This window comes from Lygodium microphyllum, chromosome 18 (genome assembly GCF_053477565.2).
Source record: "Lygodium microphyllum isolate KBCC chromosome 18, Lygodium_microphyllum_v1.1.10, whole genome shotgun sequence".
NCBI classification, from domain to species: domain Eukaryota; kingdom Viridiplantae; phylum Streptophyta; class Polypodiopsida; order Schizaeales; family Lygodiaceae; genus Lygodium; species Lygodium microphyllum.
In genome coordinates, this window is record NC_141152.1 from 21,562,561 (window position 1) to 21,590,536 (window position 27,976).

A 27,976-nucleotide genomic window follows, 5' to 3' on the forward strand; every position below is an offset into this window, starting at 1 on the left:
TGTGCGGACCCATCGAGCTAGGCAGTCCATTATCAATGTCCACACATGTTGAGCTTACCATCTCAACATTGAATTTCTTTTAACATTTAGAAGACAACATCTCCGTTGGAATGCTAAGTTTTGTTTGAAGGTGTCTAGGTCTTTGACCAAGTCATAGTCTTTAATAGGACTCATGGGGTTCTCCAATCGACTTGAAAATGAGGCAAATCCCACTTTTATCTTCTCTCTTTTTTCTTGGCATGTGTTATTGTAGTAACTTCCAATTTCACCAAATTTGAGATAGGTTCTTAGGTCTTCTATTGGGCATGAGAGGTAGCTTTCACAAGAGATGACTAGGAAAATCTTTTGCAGTGTGGCCTTCTCCTTTGCATCTACTACATAAGGGCTTGTAGTCCATAGACCTTCTCGGGTTTAGGTAGTTTGGTGAGATATGTCCATTTTTCCCACATCTGTAACACTCGACTTGTAATCATTGACCACTGCCATAACCATTGCCAGACTCTCGCCCTCTCTATAACTCTCTGAGAGGAAAACCTCCTTGGGCCAAAATTAGGACCCAACCTCTCTAGGCTTTGGTTTGATATCATGGGTGATCATCTTAGATTCCAATAAGTTGAATCTTGCTTCTTCAACTATTTTTCTTCTTTCATACATCTCCTTTAAGGAGCAGATATCATCTGTATAGTTCTTCCTTAAATAGTATGAGCATAAGGCTCCAAGGATAGTTGGTTTTTGGGTACATTCAGTGGCTAGATGTCCCTCTTGATGGTACTTTCTGCACCATGTATTAGATCTCATCACATCTCTTTTTCTCTTGCAGGAATGGATATGTTGGCGGTATTCATCTTTAGTGTCTCCAGTTGTTCTATAATCACATCCATCAACTCCTTGATACTTGCAACTGAATTGGATAGATAGTCCTTCAAATTTTTTCCTCTTGGAGTACTTGTAGTACGATTTTGGAAACCCTCTATAATCACTGCATAGACTGGTTAGGTTGATCTAGAGGGACCTCTATTTTGATTCTGATTCTGATCTCCTGTTGAGACTGGTGATTGTTGGTTCCAGTCGGTAGGGTTCCACTATTGTCGAGTCATCGTTGGGGGAACTGTTTGAGGCCACTATTGTTGTGATTGAACCATCATTTGAGGTACTACTATTTGCAGCCACTGTGGATTTCGGTACACTATACTGCAACACTGTTTGCATCTAAGGATAGGGGTAGGAAACGATTCCCAGGATTGCATTTGGTGGATATACTATTTCTAGCATGGGAGGAGGTAAGACTGCTCTTCTTGAGGCCATTAACAGCCTTGCTTCAACTTCATCATATAGTCTTGCACCTTCCACGGCAACTTACAGGTTGACCGATCTTCTTAGCTCTACAAACTTACGAACTTCTGGTTATAGGCCTCTAAGAAAAGCTCCCTTTTGGATGCCTTTATCCAAGTGATGGTTAGTCCATCTCTTCAAGATGATGGATTCTATTCTAGAGATATATGCTTCCACATGTTCACTAGAGGATTGTCTTAAGTTCATGAACTCCTCTCGTATCCGCTCTTCAAAACCTTCACGCCTAAATTTAGTGAGAAATACCAACTTCAGGTCGTACCATGTATCAAAAGTTTATGTTGCTTGTCTCTCATACCACTGGAATATCGTACCTTTGAAAGTGGTGAAAATTATCGCCGACCAATGTTTAAGGATTTTGGCATTGTTGGCTACACACACTACCATGAAATCAGTTATATGAAGATTAGGATCTTCATTGAACTCTCCCTTAAAGATGGGCAATGAGACTACATTTACTAGTCTATCACATCAATATTTTCAGGATGGATTTGACTAAGAAGGGGACCTTGAGTTGCCATGGGGACTTCTGTAAAGAGTGCCACAAGGGCATCAAAGGAGGATTCTATTGTTGTGAGCTTACTCTCAACTTTGATTTTTTCCTTCTCTCTTCTCACATACCTCTAGACTCATTCTAGTTACCTCTTGATTGCGTCATTCATTAGGGGGTTAGCTCTACCCAGTTTTTCTATACTCAACAAAGCAGAATCAAAGGGACTTTAGTTTCTAGAGGACTCTCTTACCAACATTTATTCTACTTCCTTCTTTTCAATGTCTCTAAATTCAACTTTCATTCCACTACTACAAAGGGGAAGATATTCAATTCTAAAGGTATCAAAACTCATCCTTCTAAGGATTTTCATAATGTCATCATTTTGATAATACCAACTTCGGAGGGTTTCAATAGTATGTGTTGTGAAGAACACTTTGTCTACAAGCTTCCAATGGATTGCTAATTGGGCAAACATAAAATTGTCAATGCACCAAGCATCCCATGTATCTTGCTCTTGAGCATCCACAAACAGATTCCAACAATTTTCCTTCTTATTCTTGTGAGCTTCAATTGACCACGACTCTTGAAGCTTCTTCACAATCTCCCACTTGGTGATGTTTAGAAAATCTTTAATGAAAGCCAAATATCCTATGGATGGTCATTCTCTCTATTTCTACTCTTCACTTTGCTCCCAAACAATTTACCACCAAGATGCATTTCTCTATTGCTTCAATAAGGAGAGAAAATAGTTCACCACATAGAACTTGCATCAAGATAGTACTATGTTTCTGCCATTGTGGGATAAATTTCTTGTAGAAAGTAGCTTTCACAATGATAATTTCCAATTATTTAGTGGTAGAAGGAACTTTGCAAGCATCCATTGAATTCTTCTCCTCTCAACAATATCATTTTCTTCATTTTTAGCCTCTTCTAATGCCTATTGATGGCAGTATTCCCTGGTTGTGCACCAAAAACATGGAGCCCCAAGAGGAACACCAAGAAAAACTGAGAATCTACTACAATAAATTCTATCATGTATTATCAACAAGCATTTTTTTCATAATTTAATCAACCACAACAAGAAAAACAACATCAATCTTCTCAAATATTTATGCAGCATGATACAACAATTCTCTTAGGAATTTATCACCACAAAACTTCATCACATTCTTCATATTCTTCATTAAAATAACGAGAAAACACAAAGAAATGATTCACTTTAAATAAAAATCATCACATAGCATTCATCTTTAATAGTTTCATAGTCGTCAAAGTCTCTCTCACGATCTCTCACTCATAGATACATTGTTTTGCATGAGAATTTGGCTCTCTCACTCTCTATCTCTCTCATACATGCTCTCTCACAATAGTATATTGGAATCATTTAAAAAAATCATCCATAATCCCTCTTTGGTCGTGGATACCCCTACCTGTCAAGATTGTGGGAGAGAAGTAAGGAGTCTCACTTGTAGCTTTCTTGCTTGCACAATGGGGGAATACACACACAGATGGAGGCTGAAAACAGTTTTCCTCTTCTTAGTTGTGGAAGCCAAAAGAACTCAAGTACATAGAAAATAGAAGAACCCTATATATGGGACTCAAACCAAACTCAACTAACTAAGGTGGCATACTAACTGAGCCACGAACTAGAGTAGATAAGGATAGCTGTCATCTAGCTATTATTCATGGGCGGTGTACCAACCGTATCTACAACTGACAAGTCGGTGACATAAATGCACAACGGTCACCCTAGCATATCACGAGTGGAGTTCGATATCTCAACACTCCCCCTCGAGCTCAATCCCAATTCCTGCACACCAAGCAGGTCTCTGAACTTGCGTAGCTTCTCTGCGCCCAATGCCTTTGTAAATATGTCAGCTACCTGATCCTCTGTGCTGACATAAACTAGATCAATAAGACCTAGTAAAACTCTCTCTCACACATAGTGATAATGCACCTCAATGTGCTTTGTTCTAGCATGATAGACTGGGTTATTTGCCAAGTGTATACTACTCATGTTGTCACAATAAATGACAACTGGCCCATCTGTAGACTGATGCATATCATAAAGTAGCTTATGCAACCAAGCTACCTCACATGCAGCCATTGCTGCACCCCTGTACTCAGCCTCTGTGCTCGACAAGGCAACTGTAGGTTGTTTCTTGCTGCTCCAAGTGACTGTAGCACTCCCAAAAGAGAACACATATCCACTGGTAGATCGTCTATCAGAAATACTACCAGCCCAATCAGCATCAATGTATCAATGCAACTGTATCTGAACCCCAGTCTCATAAAGTAGTCCATACTGCAATGTGGACTTCACATACCTGAGTATGCATCTAGCTGCATCCAAATGCGGTTTCCTTGGAGCCTGCATAAACTGACTTACCAATCCAACAGCATAGCTCAAATCTGTCCTGGTAATAGTCATATAAATCAAACTTCCTACTATGCGTCTGTACATAGTAGGGGCTTCCAGAAGCTCACCTGCATCTACGCTCAGCTTCACATTCTGCTCCAAAGGAACTGAAATAGGCTTACAGCCTGTCATCCCATATTTGGACAGCATGTCCAATCCATACTGCCTCTGCAAGAGCCGTATCCCACTTGGTGATCTAATCACCTCAATGCCCAAGAAATAACGCAGCTCTCCCAAATCCTTCATCTCAAACTTCTGCTTCAATATCATTTTCACATGAAGGATATCTTCATCACTATCACCTGTCATAATCAAATCATCAACATAAATGACAAGTAGCATAATACCTTTCTCTGTTTTTCTCACATAAAGTGAGAAAACTTCCTTGGAAATTTGAAAGTCAATAGTGACAAGATACTATCCTATCTTGTCAGACCATGCTCTAGGTGCTTGCTTCAAGCCATGCAAGGCTTTCTTCAACTTGCAAACAAACTCAGGATGAACAACATGCACATAACCTAGTGGCTGCTCCATATATACCTCTTCTTGCAAATCACCATGCAAGAAGGCATTCTTTACATCCATCTGATGTAAAGACCATTCCTTTGATGCAGCCATAGCAATGACTGCTCTTACGGTTGCCATCCTTGCAACCAGACTGAATGTTTCTTCATAATCAATGCCATATGTTTATGCATACCCCTTGACTACTAATCTTGCCTTGTATCTGTTCATAGAACCATCTACATTGTGCTTTACCTTATAAACCCACTTACAACCAATTGCATTCTTATCTTTAGGCAAAGGTACCAATTCCCATGTAGCATTTGCTTCCAAGGCATCCATTTCTTCATCCACGGCTTTCTCCCATTTTTCTTTTCCCATGGCTTGCTCAAAAGAAGTGGGGTTACATTTGCTAATGTGTCATCAATATTTTCAAGATGGATCTAGCTAGGAAGGGGGACTTAATTCGCCATGAGAACTTTTGTAAAGAGTACCGCAAGTGTATCAAAGGAGGCTTTTGCTACTAGCTTATTCTCAACTTTGATTTTTGCATTCTCTCTTCTCACATATCTCTCGATTTGTTCTAGTGATTTCCTCTTTATTATGTCATTCATCAAGGAGTTAGCTCCACCTAGTTTGTTGGTATTTCATAGAAGGAAAATAGAAAGGCTTTAATCTCTAGAAGGCTCTCTTTCTTACATTTATTCTACTTTTCTTTTCATAGTCTCTAAACTTTACTTTCATTCCGCTGTAGAGAGGAAGATATTCTATTCTAAAGGTACCAAGAATTTTCATAGTGCTATCATTGTAATAGTACCAACTTTAAAGGGTATCAATAGCATAAGTTGTTAAGAACACTCTATCTACTAGCTTCTAGTAGGATTGGTAATTGGAAAAATAGAGGGTTGTCAATGCACTAAGCTTCCCACTTGTCTTGCTATTGTGCATCCACAAACAAGTCCTAGCTCTTTTCCTTCTTATTCTTATTGACATCCATTAACCACGACTCTTGGAGCTTGTTCATAATCTCCTACTTAATAATTCTTGGAAACTCCTCAATGAAAGTCAAATCTTCCATTGATGTTCATTGTCTCTATTTTTGCTTCTTCAATTTTCTCCCAAATAAGTTGATACAAAAATGCACGTCTTTGTTGTTTCTAGAGATAGGAAAAGCTGTCCATCACACAAGGCCTACATCAAGATGTTATGGGAGCACTAGACTGTGCTCAAGAGACTAGACTAGATGTAAGATTTATTACAAGGATTTTGATTACCAGATAGTTCCACATAGGGGCACAAGGTACAATGATAACTTAACAAGATATAGAAAATCCCCACAATCTGACATTGTAGGTATAGAAAATAGGACTCAATAGGATATGAAGGATCCCACAGCATGGGAGTATATGTATGGATACAAGATATCATAATTACAAGAGCTCCCTCGAAAGGAATGAACAAGATACAAGACAATACTAGATAAGATCTCATACTATGAGATTACAAGGTGACAAGACAACTCGAGTACAATGGAAAACAAGACAAGACTAGATACCATGACTAGACAAGAACTAGAAATGGAACTCAAAGTTACTTACTTGGAAGTATCGACTCTTTGAGCTCCCAAGGTTGGCATTGGCAAGATTGAGAAGCTCTATGGCAAGCCCCTTCTTTTATAGGTGTTGGAGGGAGGCTAGAGATTTTCTAGATTATTCCATGTTGACATCATCGATGATGCAACAACAACATTCTATGATGATATGGCAAGGGTGGGTTCACATCGTTTGCTTGAGGATGTCATGTTAAGGGTGCATTTGCATGGGTTGTGGATTCATATGGCATGAGCAAGAATTAATACATACACTTGATCGTGGCATGTTGGTGACATCACCCTCTCCTCTAATGACGAGTTCCACAAGAAATGGCTTAGTGGTTTGGTCCAAGTTTCATTGGATTCCTCTTGTGAAATTCTTTAACTTTGAGAGGTGCTCCTTGGAGATATTCTGTAGGTTTCCAATTGTGACCATTGATGTCATATCCTTTCCAATGATGAACAAGGTATTCTAATCGACCTTGCAAGATCCTCAAGTCTAAGACATGCTTGACCTCAAATTCTCCATGATCTTCAATCTAGATAGGTGGTGGGGGATTAGATCTCTCCCCTCTCATTGGTGAGATATTGAATGGCTCAAGTAGGAAAACATGGAAGACTCAATGGATCTTCATGGTACTAGGGAGTTAGAGTCGGTAAGCAACTAGATTGATCTAGGCTATGATAGTGAAGGGCCCAAATCTTTGGTGGTCTAGCTTGGTGGAGGGCCTTGTTATTTGGAGGTTATGCCAAAGTAACCATACTTTATCATTGACTTTGTATGTTGAATGTTGGATATTATGCTGGTCCACATAGTGTTTGTACTAATTCTTAGCCTTTTGGATTTTTTGCTTGAGTTCTTAGTGTATATCTACTAGGTATTGAGCTTTATCTCAGGCAGTAGGGTTCTTTACTTGATCAGTGTGAGATATAAATCTATCCTTGGATATTGGCCATGGTTTGTAAAGAAAGGAGTTTTCTTGGTACATGCATGGATATTATTATTATAAGCAAACTCTGCAAAGGGAAAGAGTTCAAACCAATCATTCTAATGGTAGTTGATGGTGCAATGGAGATAATGTTCCAAGACTTGATTTTCCTATTCTATTTAACAATCAGTTTGTGGATGATTGGCTGTGGATAACTTAACTTGGACTCCAAGGAGATTGCAAAGGCTCTTCCAAAAACTAGATATGGATTGGGAACCTCGATCCGTTGATAATATCATCTAGGAGTCCACATAATCAGAAAATATATCTGAGGAAAAATCTACCAAGTTGCACCTATGATGGTCTTGCTGGTTGGGATGAAATGTGTCATTTTTGTGAACCTATCTATCACAACAAGAATAGAGTCATATTTTTCTAATTTGGGAAGATCTGTTATGAAATCCATGGACAAAGAAGACCAGGGTCGCATTAGAATGGGCAAGGGTTGCAAAAGGCCTTGTGGTTTGTGACGAGGTAGGTATCTTGGCCCTATTGCATGTATCACATGATTTTATATATTCATTAGCTTATTTTTACATCTGGGGCCACAAAAAATCTCTTTAAATAAGCTCTAAGGTCTTATTAACTTCAAATTGTCCTGTTACTAGGGTGCCATGGCGTTGTTGGAGTACTTGGAGTCTTGGCTTTCCTAGAGGGATGTAAAGTAGATCCTTATAGTATAACAATCACATAATTTCCTAAAACTCACAAACTTCATTTTGTTTTCCCTCTTGATGTTTTTGGCCAAATCATTATGTGATAGAGCTTCATGGATTAACTAGATCAAGGTGGGATTGTCTTGGTGACAACTGGAGATGGTTGCTAGCTGAAGGTGCTCTAGCATGAGTAGTATTTCTCATTGTTGATCAAAAGCTTCTTCTCCCTTCTTAGGTTCTAGGTAAGATCTTATTGATAAAGTATTTGATTGGCATTGTTGGCATCCTGGGGAAATAGGTAATGACAAAGTCAAACATAGATAAGAAGTTACTCCAGTGAGATTGTCTCGATTATTGAGGATGTGGATTGTCATAAAGTATTCTATATTTTTGTGATTGTATAGACTATAACTTTATGGGATACACCCTCTAGATGATGACACCAAGTATCAAAGGCATCTACAATGACAAGGAGTTCTTTGTCATGGATCTCATAGTTTATCTATGGAGGGGAGAACTTCCTTGAGTGGAATGCCATTGGATGCATATGACCATCATCTCCATGCTAGGACAAGATATTTGCTAAGGCATAGTCTGATGCATCAGTCTCCAAGAAAAAGGGCTTGGTATGATCTGGGTGGACTAGGATTGGGGAAGTAGTAAAGGTAGTCTTTAGGGTCTGAAAGGTCTTCTCCGCTTTTGGATCCATGAGAACTTTGAATTTTCTATGAGTCTAATGAGTGGTGTGACTATCTTTGAGTAATCCTTGATAAATATCCTGTAGAAGTTGGCAAAACCAAAAAAATATTGGATATCATGGACACATGTGGGTGTCTGCTAGTCAAGGATAGTCTCGATCTCCTTGTGGTCCATGAAGATTCCTCTTTGGGAGACATTGTACCCCAAGAATTCCACTTTGTCTAATGAAAAAACACTTCTCAAGTTTTGCATATAGTCATTTTCATCTAAGCTTTTTCAAAACTAATTTTACATGGTGCTTATGCTCCTTTAGATCTTTTGAGAATATCAAGATATCATCCAAGTATAAAACTACAAAACCATCTAGATGCTCTCAGAAGATATCATTCATCATATGTTGGAACACTGTAGGAGCATTGGTGAGACCAAATGGCATAACAACATACTCGAAGTGACCATACCTATGCAAAAGTTTATCTTCCATTTGTCCCCTTCTCTGATCTGTACAAGATTGTAAGCCCCTCATATATCAATCTTTGTGATGATCTTGGCTTTTCCAAGGGGTTCCAAGAGCTCCGGTATCAACAGCAAAGGGTATCAATTCTTGACTATTATCTTGTTGAGTCCTTGATTATCCACACATATTCAAAGTGACCCGTCTTTCTTCTTCATGAACAGAATTAAGGCTCTAGAAGGAGACTTGGAGTGCCTAATGAAACCCCTGGCTAAGCTCTTTAGCCAAGCATCCCAAGGATGATTGGATTTGTGGGACTTGATATGACATTAAAACATACACGAGATTTGTGATCGCCAAGAGTTACCATAAGTGATCAAGATTTCTTGGTAATATCTCTAGATGCTAGAGATCTTCCATCCAGGACTTCAGCTAGTGCAGGGTTGGTCTCTTGGAGTACTAGAATCTGGTATCTATTCACAAAACCATCATCAATGAAACATGCAAAGGCCCCAGAGTTGACCAAGGCTTTGAGGGAAAGGTTCTTTCTCGACAGGATCATCTAGACAAAGACAATGAAAGTTTCCATGGTTGTGGCTAGGATCAAAGACAATGAAAGTTTCCATGGTTGTGGCTAGGATCAAGAGACTCTTTTTTATATCAAGGCCCAATTGTACGGTCTCATTTACAACTGGATATCCTCTTTTTTCTACTCGAGGATGGTTGCAGTAACTCTTGGGGTTCTTGCCCTCTTATTTGGGCAATTTAGAGCAATGTGTGTAGGGTTCCACAATATAGGTATAGATGATTTTCTCTTCGTCTTTGCTTTTCTTGTGGGATGAAGGGCTAGAATTTGGTATTATCTATTTGCATCAGTTCGGGCTTGTTTTCTTCTCTGATTGGATCTTTGATTGGAGCGCGTTCTGTTTGCGATGCCTTAATTCTTCTTGCTTTTCTTGCTTCCTCTCAAACAGTCTATTATCACACTGGATGGCTTGCATGATATAATTACTGAGTGTTTTTGTCTCAGATCTTATGAGCATGAGGTCCTTGATGTCATCTCAAAGACCCCATCTGAATTGGTTGATAAAATACTCCTCATGCCAATTGAGATCATAGATTAATTACCTAAATTCAAATGCATAAGCAGATGCAAGGCGGTTACCTTGTCATAGCTTTTGAAGTTTTGTTTCTATTACTTAACAAGTGTCTGCATCTCCAATTGTGGAAGTGAGCTCGCAAAGAAATGCCTCATAGTTATGAAGTACTAACATTTTTTTTTCTAAGATTGGGGCAAACCATAATAAAGCTAGACCACAAAGCAAAGTCCCAATGAATCCCACCTTGGAAGCATCATTTGGATACCTATCTAGTTATATGAGGATATAATTGGTCCAATTGCCAAATTATCGGTCCAATTGTCAAATACTTGGTCCAAGAGTACATCACACTCGTTAATGATCTGCAGCTTAAGGTGGCCTTACCGGCTAAATTTGCGGTGGCAAGACTATTGCACATGGTGCCGGAGGTGGCGGGTCTATTACACATGGCACTAGCGACAATTTGCACGGAGCCTTTGGCGGCCAATCTGATTGTCAACCCATTGTACGTTTGATCTCCAAGAATAATAAAATGAGCGTTCTCATATGAGAAGCCTTATAGCTAGGAAGCATCCAATGAGCATTCTTACTGGCACCAAGACAAGAAAGCAATCATCAAAATACAAAACATGATGTATGCAAGTCCTCATCAAGCAATCAAATCACGAGTTAAAAACTTTTAATACGTGTGTGAATTTCTATCCACGATTACTACCAAGTCTCGCTCATAGGTACCAAATGACCATAGTATTACATCATTCTCTTCTTTTATGGAAAGACTAACGACACAAGGACTTCAAAGACTGCATAATATAAGCCGGATAGGTACCACATCTAAGGACTCACGTGACAAGGCTGATGAGGCCATGGTGAGGTAGTAGCTGAAAATTATGAAATGTTAGCCAAATCATAAAATAACCACCAAATCATGAAATAATAGCCAAATTTAAAGTTTAAAGGCTAAAGGCTATAAGCCTTTAGAAATGCTTGAATATTGTATGATCAAGGCCCAAGGCGTGAGGTGACAGTTGATTACGATCAAGGCCCAAGGCATGAGGTGACAGTTGATTACGATCAAGGCCCAAGGCATGAGGTGACAGTTGATCAAGGCCCAAGGCATGAGGTGACAGTTGATTACGATAGTGAGGTGGTAGTGAAGGAGTCCAAGATAACTATCAAATTGTATGATCAAGGCCCAAGGCATGAGGTGACAGTTGATTAAATAGTGAGGTGGTAGTGAAGGAGTCCGAGATAGCTATCAAATTTATGAGATGATGGCCAAGAGGGAGAGATGCATGGTCAATTGCAAATATGCAAGCCATTTTTAAAAGCCTTAGGCCTTGGCCAATAGGCCATTTAGCCTTGCCTATTCAGAAATCTTGACCACTAAGACCTCTAAGGCCTTCCACAATCCTATCTGACTCTTTTCAATGCCAAAGCCATTAAGGCTTTAGTGAAGGCATTTTAGTTTGTATATAGATGACTATTTTGAATTTTTTAAGGCCTTGAAGTCTTCTCCAAAAGTCATGTTGACCATTCAAAAGCCTCTAAATGGCAAAGGGAACTGCCTATGCACAAGTTGTTGTGATTGAGCATGCCATTAGGGTCTAGTGGCTTAATCCAAAGTCCTTTGTGATGGGTCAATAAACAATTTAAATCAGCAAAGTCCATTGGTAGGCAAAGAGTCCTCAATGAACTACATGGGTCAAGCCTCCATGGGCAAGTAGTCAAGGTAAAACCTCTTTAGAGGTGAAATTAAGGGTAGAGAGGAAGGAAGAAAAAAGCTACAAGTTCTCACAAACCCCTAGCTTCTCAATCCCTTGATTCTACCTCACAAGCGAACCCATTAATAAATCCCATAAATAGAGACCAAAATTTTGGATTTTTTATAGCTTTTATTTCTAAATTTTGTTCATAAGACTATGCTAACTTGGTAATCTACTTCAAATCTAGCTTTTTCAATCAGAATTATTCAATTTTCTCGTACTCCATTCGCCATATTCTATCTCACTCTTGTTTCAAGCTTCACTTCTAATCTATTTTAGAGTACATAGTCCTTCATAGTAGTGCTTCTATTTCGATGCATGATAAAGAGAATGTATGCCATTACAAATTATTTTTTCGTGTCCTAACAACAAACCAAAAATATTGGAGCTTTCACAAGCTCAATCATTGAACTTGATAATCTCATGAATCACGTTGTGGGGAAACTTACTTGAGCTGCTATGCCAAACACACACTATACACACAAGAGGGAGCTCACTTAACAGTACAATAAGAGAGATGCAAGCCAAAACATTTTCTTGCTAATTTCTCCTTCTTCTTTTACACACAATACAATGTAAACAACTGTAGATAAGATACAACATAAAGAAAAGTGGCCTACTAAGTCAAACAATGCATAATTGACTATACTAATCGACTAGCACTATAACTATGTCAGTTGTTCATAGGTAGGTACAATAAACCAAATATGATAAGTGATAATTAATGGCCATGTGAGGATCATAATGACTACCAATGTGCTAAGTATAGATATTCAAACTCCATCTAACCAGGTGGTCCATCATCAATGTCCACATGTGTTGAGCTTGCCATCTCAATATTCACCCTCAAGCTCAACTGTATCTCTACAATTCCAAGTAAGCTTCAAATATTTTGAAGCTTCTTTGCAACCAATTTCTTTATGAAAATGTCATCTAATCCTATATGCTAACATATACCAAGTCAATCTCTCTTGTAATTACCTTCTATCTCACAAAGTGGTAATGCACCTCAATGTGTTTTTTCCTGGCATGGAATATTGGTTTTCTAGCTGATCGTATGCTACTCATATTGTCACATTGAATGATAACTAAACCATCTCTCTACACACCCAATAACTTTTATAGCTATGCCACCTCACATGGTGCCATGGCAGTATCTCTATACTTAATCTTTGTACTCAACAAAGCAACTATAGATTGCTTTTTGTTGCTCCACGTAACTATTGTACCACCAAGGAAAAACATGAATCCACTGCTAGATCTTCTATCAGATATGCTGCCAACCCAATTTTCATTTGTGTATCCAAACACTTGTATATCCTTATCTGCCTTATAAAAAAGTCCATCATGCAACGTGGACTTTACATACCTCAATATAACTACATCTAAATAAGGCTTTCTAGGCATCTACATAAACTAACTGACAAGGCCAACAGCATGACTCAAGTTTGACCTTATAAGGGCATATAAATTAGACTCTCTAATATCCTCCTGAACATAGTAGATTCTTCTATCTCGTCCACAATATTAGCACTCTCAACTTTACATTTTGCTCCAATGACACTAAAAGAGGCTTACACACTATCATACTATACTTGGACAACATATTCAAGCCATAATGCCTTTGAAATAGCCATATACCATCATCATATCTTATTATCTCAATACCAAGAAAGAACCTTAGCTCACCCAAATTCTTCATCTCAAACTTCTTCTTCAAAAGGTCCTTGACTTCAACAATCCCACCGTCACTGTCACATGTAATAATCAAGTCATCCACATGGATGACTATGATTACCAAACCTGCATCTCCCTTTCTCACATAACTTGCACACATTTATAGGATGCTCTAAATCCTCATAACTTGCTACATGTGCCATATACACCTCTTCCTGCAATTCACCATACAAGAAGGAGTTATTTGCATCCATGTGCTGCAAACTCCAACCTTTAGCTACTCCTAAAGTAATCACATATTTAATAATTGCCATTCTAGCAACTAGATCGAATGCCTCTTCATAATCTATGTCATATGTTTGAGCATAGCCTTTTACAACTAGACTAGCCTTATACTTAGTAATAAAATCATATGCATTATGCTTAATTTTGTGGACCCACTTACAATCAATAACTTTCTTGCCTTGAGGCGTTGCCTTGAGGTAATGGTACTAGATCTCAAGTCTTATTGGCCCCTATTACAACCATCTCCTCATCCATTGTTGTATCCTAGTGAGCATGACCAATAGCATTCTCAAAAAAATTAGGCTCAACATCCCCAGCCATGTTGAGAAATATGCAATCACAGCCATGTAATAGCCTCTTTGTATGGAGCAATAGGGCAAGATACAAGTAGCTTGCTAGAAAGGATGCTTGAATCCCATAAGCATAGTGGAGAAAAAGGGAACCATCGTGAGCCTATAAAGTGATGTGCCTTCTTATCATTCAATAATGGAATACTATTGTACTTTTTCCTTTCAATCATAGTATGTATCATACTCAAGTTTGTGTTTATGAGTCCAAGTTTCCATCTTGAAACCTAATTCACTTGAATAATAGTTGGTCTCTCTAGTCTATGTCATCATGAACATTGTTTTTGTGTTCCATCCATCATAGCCATGCTCTAGATCCACGTGTTTCTCAAAATGGTATCAGAGCACAGTCAAGCATGGCACTGCTTCTCCAGCCCTCTTTCACTTTTATCTAGCTTAGCTTGAGCAGCTCAAGTCAGGTCTAGGACCTCATCTCCCACTTCTTATTCTCACTGCCCCCTTGTCTCCCATAGCCAGACAGGACTTGTTATGCTTGAAGCTTTCATATCTCCCACATCAGAGCATATCTCCTCAAGATTTCTTCTATGGAGTTGTTTCTTGGCTCAAGGGAAAACTTTCCATCACCTCAAATCTCAATGTTGCTTACCACATAGCTCAGCATTGTCATTTTTTTCAACCTCTGCTCTGAGTGTCTGCCATGGCCAGGATGACCCATCCAACTTTGAGCATCTAGATCTCCCTTTCCAACCCATTACTCCTCACACTTCATTCTGAGGAATTGTCCCTCACATCAAGACGCTCCTCCTCATCACCTAAGAAGTCGACATTAGCCTATATATGGCCTAGCATTGCCAAAAAAACGAGCTCGTAGAAAGAAAAATAGCGTAATCAGATTCGTACATTGCCTCTTCTACCTGTGTGCTGCAATATGTGCTTCTGTTATAGGGCTTTGGTAGCCTATCTACCAAGCTTCATTTCCATCAAAAAATCTTGGAAAATGATCAAGTATACACTACACACAGAGCAAAAAACCAGGGTTTCCTAGAAACCCTAAAGTTGGCAGCCATAGTCAACTTCTCAAAAGCTTCATCTTTACATCATTTTCTCTCTCCTACCACTCAAAGATTTGCTGCAACACTCAAGATTCTAGTAAAGAATCAATTCAAATCAGTAAGAAGAAGATTAAATTTTAAGGATTCAACACCAAGAATCATCATCTTCAACTCTAGTATCTCTTGATATTACAAAGTGTGTCTTCACACTACCTTACACTTGTGTTTTTTTAACACAAATTCTTTCAACTCTTCTGCTTTGCAAAATCGGAGATTTGAGGTTGATGCTCATACATGAGGATGACAAACAAAAAGATCTCTATGTAGAGACACTTCATGAAGAGTAATATAACTTGTGTTGCTTATTTACAATGCATAGAAGATTTTTGTGACCCACTTGCAGGAGGACATGAAGCTACCTACACCAAAAAGCAATCAATGTATTCATTTGAAGAACTTGAAGGCATGTCTGCTACCTTGGAGAAAGTGCAAGAGTTTGAAGTCATTTCTGCTGCCTCAAAGATGATACCTTTGGACATGAACATGAAGATTGATGCAATTGTTGTAAGCAAAGCCAATGAAGAAGAAGATTAGGAGGACCTAGAAGAAGAGGACCAAAAGATCAAAGCGGTGGGCATTGAAGCTGCAAGGAAAGTGAAGAACAAGTACAAGATCAAAAAGAGCAAGTTGGACTACACCGATAAGAAAACCTACAATAAATTGAAGATCTATGCAAAAAGAAATGCTGAAAACTACAAAGGCCTGACGGTCCTTGACCCAATTTTTTACTAGACTTTTCTATTGAATGTACTTGCCATCAATGCTCCTAACACATGCCTTGTAAAACTCCTCATGTAAACCTATGCATAAGAGCCTCTGCACACTTAGTGAGGCCTTGTAACAGCCTCTAGATGTTTGCCATGTTTTTTGGTACCCACACTTAGCCTTTTTTGCGATAGCCTCTGGTGTTTACCATGTTTGTGGCATACCCACACTTAGGAAGGTTCTAATCATGATAGCCTCTATACACTTAGTGCCTTTTTCACGATTGTGATTGAGGAGGGATGTTGAGAAATATGCAATCACACCCATGTGACAGCCTCTTTGTATGGAGCAATAGGGCAAGACACAAGCAAATTGCTAGAAAGGATGCCTGAATCCCATAAGCACAATGGAGAAAAAGGGAACCATCATGAGCCTATAAAGTGATGTACCTTCTTATCATCCAATGATGGAATACTATTGTACTTTTTTCTTTCAGTCATAGTCTATGTCATACTCAAGATTGTGTTTATGAGTTCAATCTTCCATCTTGGAACCTAACTCACTTGAGTAACAGTTGGTCTCTCCTGTTTATGTCATCATGAACATTGTTTTTTTGTTCCATCTGCCATAGCCATGCTCTAGATCCACGTGTTTCTCAACAAACCACCTTTACTATATAAGCATAATGGTGAGCTATATAACCTTCTGAACCAAATCATTTAACAATATATCTGACCTTGCTAGACTTATGTATGTACCATTGGGTCACTCTATAAAGTCTTTACATTACCATGTACTCTTTATACACCTAGTCTCATGACTGAAGGAATACCAAGCTCATCATCCAAAGTCTCTGAACCACTAGAATCTCCATTGAACCCCAAATGACTAGTAGATGCATCATTACAATCTAACACTTTCTTCTTTCCTCTGTCTTTACTTGCAATACTTGTAGATACACCTAAAGATGTGGGGTTCCTCCTTAGTCTCCTAGACCGAGGGCTATCATGATCATCATCATCATCATCTAATGTTATATATGCTTAATGCTTCACTCCCGCAAGGTGCCACCAATGATCTATGGTACTCTAACTTCCAAGGCCCCCATTATGATGAGAAGCCATGTGTAAGCACGGACATTGGGTGTTGGATCTTGACTTGTATGTTAGATGAGTTCTATATGATCAGATGGAAAAAAGTTGACATTTGTGAATCTAGTCCTTAGGTTAGATAAAATAGTTATTTTGGTAGTAGCTCAAGGCACAATGCATTGAGTTGCAAGATGTGGGAGTTATTAGGGACCCCTATTTTGGGTTCTGGGATCCGTGAAAGCAACCCTTGGCTAGGGGGTCTCAAGGGAACTAGCGATCCTCCTAACAAGGTCCGAGGAAGGTAGCACCCCAGCATGCCGATAGTGTAGGAAATATTCATTGGCTGATTAGGGAAGATTTATAATATGGTTGAACATGCTGACCATACTACTTTTCCATGCTATAAAGGTTTCACCCATTTAAAGTTCTTCCAGCTATCCTTAAGCTCTTCATGGATCGCCATCTAAGCTTCACAATGAAAGTGCACAAGTGGATAGAACCATCTTTGTTTTATTTCATTTAAAATTAAAGCAATCTTTGTTCTTCTCATATTTGTTGTGTGGTTTCTACTCCTTGCTTAGATTTTGTCCGTTGTGCCATATGTAGTTTCTACATCCAATGCATCAGTATTGCATGCATACCAACTACTCATCTTATCAAAAATAACATCCTTATTCACTTTGAAATCACCTATGACAAGGTTAAAACAACAATACCTTTCTGCTCTAAAGAGTTTCTAATGAAAATACATTTGTCAACATTTGGATTAAGCTTCTTTTGCAACTTATCTGGCACATAAACATATAAAATACAAGCAAACACTTTCAAGTATAACACATCAGGCTTCTTGCCTATAAAGCATTCTTTAGGGGTCATACTATGAACTGCAAGAAGTTCTACTCATAATATAGACAATAGTATAAATACCTTCAAACTCAAAATATTTAACCAATTTCTTTTCAACCATTGATGCTCGTGTAACTTTTGCAATATGTCTATTTTTTCTTTCTGTAATTCCATTTTGATATGGGACATATCTACAAGTAAACTATATCTTTATTCTAGGAGACCTCAAGAAGTCATTGAACTCATTAAAGAGATACTCTTTCCCTCTATCTAACCTCTAGCACTTAACTAGCATGTTTCTATTTTAACAACGTCCTTAAAAGATTTGAAGTGCTCAAACATATCACTCTTTCTTTCATTAAATACACCCATATCTTTCTTGAACAATCATTAATAAAGTGACAAAAAATCTACTACTACCAAGAGATATGTTTTGTCTAGGCCCCAAACATCTATATGCACAACATCAAGCATATTATTTCTCACATTTCTATCATGGAGAAAAGGTTGTCTTGTCTATTTACCGAATTGGCATACTTCATACACTTATGAAATTTTGCAACTCTAAATGTAAACAACCCTATAACTAACCATTTGGATTGCATTAATTTCAACCTTTATACATTTGCATGTCCAATATTTTTGTGCCATATTTCAATGCATGCAACCACTCCTTTTTCTTTAGCATACATAGTAGCATTCATAACATGAATTTCAATATCTAAATTGAACATGCGATCAACCTATACTTATTTTTAAGGTCTTCCATAAAACAACATTTTGCATTAAATCGAACCTACAAACCCTTGCTCTACCATTTGACCAATAGACACTAAATTATTTGTGATAGATGGCATATTTAATACATCTAATAAATTCATTATCTGGCCATCATGCAAGGACAAGGGAACCTTTTTAATGTGTGAAATTGGGTGGTATAAATCACCACTCATTTACATATAACCTAGATTTTATAAATATTTCATCTCTTCAAACTACTTAGCATGATTGGTCATATGATTAGATGCATCTAAATCAACATATCATATATCATTATGTGTCCCCTTTCCTATAATAGCATTCGTCATATGACAAACAATACCAAAATTTCGAGAACCTCTATTCTACCATTTACCTCTTTCTTTAGAGATCCCCCTATCTCTAAAGTTTCCACGGCCTTCTAAAACCTATATTTCACTAAACTACTAATTTAGTCTATTTTGTTAGTTATCACAACATGTTCCATACCACAACATCTTGAAAAGAATCTATCATATCTCCTTCATGAGCTTGAGTTTCCACAACCTTCTAAAACCTATATTTTACCAAATTGCTAATTTAGTCTATTTTGTTGGTTATCACCAACATGTCCCATACCACAACATCTTGAAAAGAATCTACCACATCTTCTTCATGAACTTGAGTAAAATGCTTAAACATGTTTACCACTTCTTTCAGATGATTTACCCTACATCTTGATCTCTTCAATTATTACAAGAGAGGCCAACTCATCAAAATGGCTTGCATATATATACAAAAGTAATAAATGATTTTCAAGCCTTCTCATTATTAAGGCTACCCAAAGTAGATAAAACCAAATCATCATCATCAAGGATGCATCAATATTTGCCAAGGCATTTGTAATGCTTCTCACACCTTCAAAACATACTTATTTATAGACATCTTTCCTTTCTTTAAGGTATTCAACTCTTACTTAGGTTGAATCTTCCGTGTCTTTGTGTTTACTAAAAATATATTATTAAAGACTGTTCAAGTTGTATGCAAAGTTTTTGCATTTCTAATATGCCCCAACATAGTGTTATCAATTAATCCAGATAATCAATACATAGCATTTTTGTCTTTTGCATTTCATTCTTTTCATGTCTTTAACTCTTCTGTAAATCGTAGGATTACTTTTGTTTCCTTTTTTTCACTTGAAATAAACTTATAGAGGCTTTTTTTTTAATAAGAAAGTTTATCACATGAAACTTTCATTATGGATAGTTGTTCTTGTTCACCATCTCAATGATGGAGTTTTCATTGTTCTCTACCATTATCATAAAATTGGTACAAAATAACAAGCAAGTATTCTGCAATCTTTCACAACAAGTGCACAACAATATACCAAGCAGCTTTTTTCACTGACTGCTCACAATAGTACATGTAATTTGTAACTTGTTTGCAAATAAAACTTGTATTTGCTTCCATGCAAACACCTCAAAACTTACAAATTCGTAAACTATAACCTATGTATCCATTTTCGGTCGATACAACTGAAATCACATTATACCCTAAATTTATTGTTTGCAACCTTGTGAATCTAAAATGGAGCCCGAAATGGTCTCAAATGGCCCAAAAAAAGTCATAAGCCCTAAAGAAATTATCTACAAAATATATAATGCTCTTCTCACACATCAAATCTCACAGCAATCTGAGATTTTTGCTTTGTCCTATTCCTAGTGCCTCCATATGCACTATCCAAGAGAGAGAGTAAGAGAATGGGAGAGCTTACCCATTGCATGCTTGCTCAAATTCTTACTTCTTCTTCTTCACTTCAACCTTCAAAACTAGCCTCTCTCAATGGTGCCACTCTAATACCATGTCATGAATCATGTGGTGGGGGGGACTTGCTTAAGCTACTACACCAAACAAATACTATATACAAAAGAGGAAGCTCACTCAAGAACATAAGAAGAAAGATAAAGGCCAAAACATTTTCTTGATAGTTTCTTCTTTTTTTATACACAATACAATATACACAAAGTATAGATAATATACAACATAAAAGAAAGTGGCCTACTAAGTCAAACAATACATAGTTGACTATACTAATCAACTAGAGCTATAACTATGCTAGCTATAAGTAAGTGCAAAAAACCAAATACAATAAGTGATAAGTTAGTGGCCTTGTGAGGATCATAATAAACACTGATATTGTAAGTGTAGATGTGTGGACCCATCTAACCAACTGGTCCATCACCAATGTCCATACGTGTTAATCTTATTATCTCAACAGATAGAGCACTTATTGTTTCAAGTACTTTATCTTATTTCACAATAGCTACCTCTCACATGATAATGAAGAAGACTAGAGAGGAGAGAGAAGAGAATAAAAGATACTAGAAAAGAGGAGAGAAAGACAAGAAAAGGAAGAAAGAGAAAATGGAAGCTATGAAAGCTAAAGAGAAGGTGAAGAGACTTAATTATTTAATAAACTCATGCTCTACCTGTGTCTCTTTATATACCCCATTGATGTGATCGAGTATTTTCCTCATACTAACTCCTTCTGTATTCCACTCTTTACATTCCATCCCAAACCAAAGGTTTTTTCCCTCAATAATAAAAAGAAAACTTGTGTGGCTCAATAGTAGGGCTATAGAGTACTACTTTGTTCAACATTACGAATGGTAAAATGTATGTAGGGAATCTCAAATCCATGTGTAATTGGGACATATAGATATACATATATATGATATGAAAATCATACGAGAGTTGAAAATTGTGAGTTTGGCCACCATTTCTTAACATACAGTTGGGATCCTTTAAACAATGGACAACATGTTGTCCATAATAATCATGTTGTAGAAAATTAGCCCTAACTTTCTATGGACTACTATGAATGCAACATATGACATGTCAAAACAAAGCTCTTGAAGTGTACTTTTAATTCATATAGGTTACACTTGCTTATCGTTAATGTAGTGTCAAAATTATTTCAAAACAATGTGTTGTTTGCAAACTATTTGCATACTAAAATGGGCCAAAATTAGCTAGTCTTCAACCAAAATAGCATCTTTGAGATAGGGAAACTCCTCCAAAATAAATGTTGCTCTCCAAAGAGCTCCTTCCTAGGATAAATCCTTCCATTTAATCAAATATTCTTTGATTGACCGAGTTTTTAACTTCTTTTTTTGTTGTCCAATGACTTCCTCATGAGTGTACTGAATAATGTCCTCTTGATCTATGGGTGGCAACTCTTCCACATAGTCCTTGGGGAACCTAATAAAAGGTTTCAGCTGACTAACCTAAAAGATATAATGAATCTTAGTGGAGGGAGAGCATTAGATTTGATAAGCCATTTCACCCACTCTCTTAATTATCATGTATAGCCCCTAATAATGATGTGACAACTTATTACTAGAGCCATTCTTGAGTGTGGAGTAGTGGGACTTGGGTACTTTTAGAAGTACCAACTCGCCTTATTGAAACTCAATGGATCACCTTTTCTAATCAGTATAGAGCTTCATGTGTTCTTGAACTTTCCTAAAATTCCCCTTACTTTGCTAAAATAGGGACTCCATGCGGTCTAATTCATCTCTTCCATGAGGGCTTAACTTCTCACTAAATATGATTGTAGGAAGAGGCACTTTGTAGCTATACAAGGCCTCAAAGGTGGACACTCCAATGCTAGAATGAGTGGAGTTATTGTAGGAAAACTTAGTCAAGTGGAGCCATGAATTCCACATATGCTATACATCCTAACAAAATGTCTCAAGTAGGTCTTAAGCCACTTGTTGATCCTCTCAATTTGGCCACATGTTTTGGGGGTGACATGTTGTAGATGGAGATAATTTTGACTCCATGGAGCTTAAAATTATTTGTCAAAAGTGGCTCATAAACCTAGTATTTCGATCATGCACAATGATATGTGAGACCCATGCAACTTAAAGACATGCTTCATAAATTAACTAGTCATGAAACATTAGGGCCGAAAAACATTAAAAACGGCACTTTTGTTAATCCATGGATTAAGGAAAGGGCCAAAGAGATTTTTCCACGTGGACAAAAATATAGTATTCTTGTCTCCTCTGCTTTTGAGATAGTAGAGTTCATTTCGTGGTTCTCCCCTCCTATTTAGCCGAAATCTTCAAACCCTTACAAGTTTGGTAGTCCCAATGGTCCCTATTAACTAATAAAAGCTGTCAAAACCTCTGATGAAGACATGACAATGTTAAGTTAATTAAGACCATTATGAAAATCGAGAGAATTTTCAAAGCTCTTGGCGCTCGTAGTATTTTTACTTTATCTCCTTGACCTCTCTCTTTAGATTTCTTTCTCTGCACATTGTCTGCATACTCATTGTCTTTTACATGGCATCCACAAGGCGTCCTCCTCATTCCATGAACTATTGCACCATGTATAGCAAGAGCGCAAACGGAGAATGGGAGCCCAAACCATTTACTATAAATGATTGGGTTTCAATGCTACTATCTTGTAGGGGCTCTCACAGAGTGAAAAAAACAAAACAAGGAGATATCAAATATCATTGAAAGGGACATATCTTTGCCTTCAAATCCACGCCTCAAGGCTAGTTTGCTTTGGTGCAATATATTTACATGGCTAGAGATATGCACTTGGCTCCTAGAGATATGCACTTGGCTCCACAGAAATGTTTTTCCTAGCAAGCACATTGTAAGTTTGAGTTGTCAGGTTTACGTGAGTATATGGTTTTGTTTGAAGCATATGCTAAATAATGAATTGTTGGTTGTAGATATCTTTCCATCAACAAGTTTCGAGTGGCAACCTGTGGAGAGTCTCAGCAAAACATTCCATGCCATTCATAAAGAATTTGCATACATTATTTATGCTTATCAGACCACGAGTTTTTTTCATGAAAGTGAAAACTTTGTGTATTATGCACAATATGTGGTTCCTTCAAGAGCAAGTGTGTATGGATACCTTGAAAATCTACATTTACCAAGTCTCTCATCTTTGGATTGGGAGATGCCTAATGAAGCAACAATGGAGAGTTTTAAACTCAAGATTTCTTAAGATTTTGAAAAGGCTATGACTCCTGGAAGAATCTAAGAAGAGTACGCTTATCGTGGTTTTTACCCTTGCATGTTTTTGTAGCTTGCTTTAAAACAGCATGTTTACAACGGACGAAGGTTTCATGGCTAAACAAAAAAATTTCAAAGGAAGATTTGGACAAAATTTTAGGTTTATATTGGAAAGTCAAGGAATCTGACCACAAAGCTGACTTTATAAGGTGCAATGTGTGTCCTCAATCATTGGGTATATCCTATGATATATGTCGACAATCTCTTATCATAGGTTTCAATTACAGAAGATATAAACTTAGATTGGATGCTTGGGTTCCTTTAGATTCGGATATTGATTGTAAGACATTGAAACTTACAGTACAAGTTACCGCGCAAGAAGTAAAGGAGGTGAACATTACTTCAAAGTGGAGTCTTAAGGATGTAAGAGACACCTTGGAGTTTCTAGAGAATGTTACTCTTGGATATAACTTCAAGGTAAATTGTGCTGTAATTGGAAAAAGAGCTGAGAGCTCTATATCATGTATGAGTTGTTTGCCTCCTAGTGTTGTGAGTTTTGGACTATAAATATGCATGTATAAATAATTTTGAATCTTTCTTTTACTCACAAATATTGTTGCCAGAAACATGGAATTATACACATCGATAAGTACTATTTAAAAAAATCTTGGTATAAGCTTTGCAGTGATTCTGTGAATAACAAATCGTCGTTTGTGGACCAAAATGATTTCTTTATATCATGAGTTACAAAATTGTAGTACAATTTATATGAAAGACTTGGTACAAGCTTTATAATTCTCTATGATTTTGTGAACAAAAAATCGTCTTTCATGGGTAAAATCAAATTGACATATTATTACATTTTGGGTTAGAATATTACACTACAGATGTATACACAAGGAAAATGTTACTTCAGTACAAATAGAAAAACTGGTAATTATAAGGCTATTCTTTAGCTTCTCTTTTATCTTTAGCTTTTCCATCCTCGGACTGTTCTTTAGCTTCTCCTTGATCTATAGCTTCTCCATCCTTAAGACTTCTCTCTTTCTTTGAAAAGTTTCTTCATCTTCCATACTTTCATTCGTCATCACTAGTTTTCTCTTAGTAGGTGTTTTCCTTGGTCGCTTGAAGAACTTAATTACCCCATGCACTCTTTTCTCCTTGGGCTTTAGAGGGTATGGACTAAATTTCAGTGGAGAAAGCTTAGGCATGCCCTTCATTTTGGGCCCCTTTTGTTTGGATGTTGGAGACTTCTTTTTCTTGGTAGTTGCCATTTTCTTGCCTTTTCTCTTCATTGTTGCCTAGGTCCTTTGGAATTTTTAGCTAGGAGAGGGGAATCTGGATCCACCGGTGTAATTTCCATATCTAAAACTAGTTCAATACACCTCTCCCATATCCACCACATGTATGACTCAGGGTAGTCTCTGCACTATAACAAAGCACACAAGTTATTTGAAGTAGCAAGAGACTTTCACTATAAAAAAGATAAAGCATAGGAAACTTACATTCACCTCCTCTACATTCAATAACTTTGAATCTATTATCCTTGAAGCATTTGAAACTACTCTCCAGTCACAACTAAGTACGTCATTTTGCAATGGGACCTCTTGAAGCAGAAACTTGAAAGGTCTCTGAGGATCAACAATGCTTTGAAAGTTGGTGTCTAAGTGAGTAGTAACAAGTCTAGTAGCACTACACATATTAACTTATTAGAGAATACTATAAACTTTATCCAATAAAAGATAAAATAAAGAGTGTTTATTGACAATACATCTTTGATTTGCCATGGATTCCTAAAAGAGAATTCATAAAAATAACCTCTTTTGCAGGAATGTCGAAATAGATTAGGCTCCAGTGTCCTCTGCAAACCAAAACACAAGTGAGAAATAACCCTAAAGACAAATCATCAAGAGATAGAATGGAAGAAAGTATCTTTCATTATATGGAAAAAAAATATGATGATTTGTGACACTATCAAAGTCCTTAAAAAACCTTACAATATTTGAATCAGATTTTGAAAACAAATCCACAGAGAGAAGTGGATCAATAACAAATATACCCTTAGCAATATCAATGCTAAGAGAAGAAACATATGCCCTCTATACAAAGTAAAGAATGAATAAGAGAATGAGTACAATATAAGGACCCTTGGAAAAACTCATTATAAATAAAGAGAAGCAAAAGGCCTTACCTCAAACAACAATAAACTATTGAATCTGTTAGTTGAGTATCCTTTTTCTCAAATAGGATCTTATCCTCTGGAGAAATGTTGAGGTAGTCTTCTTTCTCAGGACTAATAGAAACATTTAAAACCATTTGGCCGTACATCTTGCCCATCCTCCCATAGTTCACTCGGCCAAGAGATAAAATCTTTCTCTGCCAGATCAGATCCTCATTTTCTAGTACCTCTTTCCTTTTCTCCTCCAAGACAAACTCCTACTCACTTGCAACCCTTGTAGGATACAAATGGGTATCCTCTTCAATCTTGGGTGCTAGGTGGCTCTTTCTGTTTTCTCCTGGGTGGAACATTGAGGATTTCAAATGTCTTTTGATCAGTTTTGATGGAAGAGGCTTCAAAACTTTGTCAAACCTATTCTGAGTCTGTTAACCATACTAAAGTCTTTATTCATTAATGTAATTCGATGTACATGGGCAGCTGCAATATAAGTATCATTCATAAAATCTATTAAAAAATACTCTACTGCCTCTTGCAAGCATAGTAGGGCAAACAGCTGCCATCTCTTTTTGAGGTCATCCACAAAAGCAACAGAGGACAATCTATCAGATATCTCATTGACCAGTCTAAAAAATACAGCCTTAGGAATGAGGTGACTAGTTGACTTTTGAGCTTTCCTGATCTCTGCAAAACACCTCTGCATGTAAAACCATCTTGACTTTCTCTTTTTCCTCAAAGGGAATTCCTTGGAAACCTGAGAGTGAGGAGAAGTTGAGGGCTCAAACTCACCAGATAACTTGTTCTCTGAGAATTCACTTGAACAAACTTTACCAACCGGTGTAACAGGGACAACAATTTCTTCAAGTGTCTCCTCAATAGTTAGCTCAGGACCTTCTTCAGAAGATTTCTTCACCAAGACCTTCCTTGCGATTTGCTTTGTCCTAGCCCATTGAAACCCACATGGCATGATAAGGAAGCTAAATACAAAGACAATTGACTCCCATCGCACCGTAACAGAGACTAGATAGAAGCCTTGAACTGCTCCTCCTTGCTTCGCAATAAAGGCTAGACCAATACAACGCAATAAAGTGAATTTGAGTTTTTGCTTTGCCCTAATCGCTTCATATTGGCAGATTCTGACGCAATGCGAATACACGAGTTCTTGATCGCAGTGTAGTGAAGTCCGATACAATGTGATTTAGGATGTTGCAAAAGTTCTGATGTATGATATCGCATTATTTCGAAGAAGTGAGCACCATACAATGTGATGAAGGTTCTTGCTTAAGTTGTTGAAGTATTCTATCACATTGTTGCAGACAAGTGAGCAGCTTCCGACATCATTAATGTCGAATGTGCGGCATCTCTATCGGTCGGATACGTCAAAATTGTCAAATGAATGGCAGTCGTGACGTAAGGTGTAAAATCGCGTTTGCACCAACTAAGAAGTTCTTATATGCTCGCAAGTGCTTATCTCCATGTGTCATATTCTCATTGGCCGTTTGATTAGGGTTTCTCGAATGTTCCCTGTTTCCCCCCTCGCGTCTATTTCAAGCCACCCTAATTTTTTCGCATACTTTTCTTCTCCATTTCCTCGCGCATTGAACCATATCTATCACCCCCTCCGTCAACCCCTACATCACCCCCTCCGTCTCCTTGTTCATCAATGACACCCCCTCTGTCACCTCCTGCATCACCCCCTCCGTCACCCCCTGCATCACCCCCTCCATCAAACCCTACGTCCATACTCCACCTTCAATCTCCACGTCACCCCCCTCCGTCCATACTATGTCACACCCTCCGTCCATAATCCGTCACCCCCCTCCGTCAAGGTCGTCCTCGCCGTAGGCACAATAATATCGCATCATATTCCTAGCTCGCCCTATTCCTAACTCATCCAACACAACGCGAGAAGATAAATAGAAAGCTTTTGATTTTCTTTCTATCGCGTCATATTCCTAACTCGTCTAGCACTCGT